Genomic DNA, 1,033 nt, shown 5'->3' on the forward strand with positions numbered 1-1,033 from the left:
CCCCCATAGGCGACCCGGCCGCCTTCCGCGCGGCGCACGTGCGGGGCCTGAGGCGCGGCCTGGACGAGGCGGGGCAGAGGCTGGCCGCCCTGCAGCTCTCGGAGGCCGCCCGCGGCACGGCGGCAGCCGCCGCCGCCACGCCCAGCGAGCGGCCCAGCAAGGTGCGCGCCACCGGGACGCCCTCCGTCGCCGTCACGGGCCAGACGACGCTTGCGGCGGGCATGGTGTTGCCCGAGGCGGGCAGGCACCCCGGCGAGGCCAGTGGCCGGGGTGATGATGCCGGCGCGGGGCCCGCGGACACAGCGGCCGGGGGNCGGCGCGGCTCTGGGGGCGGCGACGGCGCCGGGCCCCAAGGCGGCGCGCAAGCTGCAGAGGGACCCGCGCCCGCCCCGCCGGCAGGGGCAGCAGCAGCAGCAGCAGCAGCAGCAGCAGCAGCAGCAGCAGCAGCAGCAGCAGCAGCCACTGGCCATTGAGGGGCCATTTCAGGCTATGGAGATAGAGGAGGTGCAGGGGCAGCAGGGTGGTGTGGCCGGCGGCAGCGCCGCCCTCGCGCCACCCGTCCCTGGTGACGGTGGGCCGCCCAAGGCCGCAGCAGCCGGCGAAACCCTGCCAGCGGCGCCGCCGCCCGCGGCTGCACCGGCATCGGAGGGGGCACTGCAGCCTGGCGCCCCTGCCTGCCGTGTAGCCTTCTGAGGCAGCAGCTGCCCGCCCCTGCCGCCGGTGTGGTGGCGCCTGCTGCCGCAGGCGCCAGCCGGCGCCGCTTCGTGGCCCTCACCGCTGGGCGCAGCAAGAAGGGCAAGAAAGGGCGCATCATTGGGNCACTGCCTGCCCATGCAAGAATTCTTCAAGCGTGTTGGCGGCCGGGGCAGCCGGGGCGGCGGGGGCAGCCGCGGGCACGACAGCGACGACGACGGGGGCTCTGGGCTTCAAGGCCAAGCGGCGCCCAGCGTGACATACAGCGTCACGCGGCGTGCGGGCGTCCGCAGGGGATGTCGGTCAGCTGCCAGGTGTATCTTCGACCGACACCCGGCCC

This window comes from Monoraphidium neglectum, assembly GCF_000611645.1.
Source record: "Monoraphidium neglectum strain SAG 48.87 unplaced genomic scaffold scaffold00168, whole genome shotgun sequence".
Taxonomy (NCBI): Eukaryota; Viridiplantae; Chlorophyta; class Chlorophyceae; order Sphaeropleales; family Selenastraceae; genus Monoraphidium; species Monoraphidium neglectum.